A 269-nucleotide genomic window follows, 5' to 3' on the forward strand; every position below is an offset into this window, starting at 1 on the left:
GAAGGTGTCTATGAGAACTTCGCTCAGCCCAAGATCCACCTTCCCTTCCCGTCACATCTGTCAGTGCACACGATTTCTTCCTCTTTCTCGGAAGGAGTTCTGAAGCCCCACCCTTTGCCGACGCAAGGTGCCAAGGAGACTGTGCCCTGCCTTGACAACAGTTGCTAAGGGGCAGAGACTTCGGCTCGGTTCCCTAGACGGAATAGCCAGGAGTCGAGTAGTTGGGCGCATGCGGCAACCATATCTCAGCTCTCGCGAGGTTTCGTCTT

The sequence above is a fragment of the Macaca fascicularis genome, chromosome 7 (assembly GCF_037993035.2).
Source record: "Macaca fascicularis isolate 582-1 chromosome 7, T2T-MFA8v1.1".
Taxonomy (NCBI): Eukaryota; Metazoa; Chordata; class Mammalia; order Primates; family Cercopithecidae; genus Macaca; species Macaca fascicularis.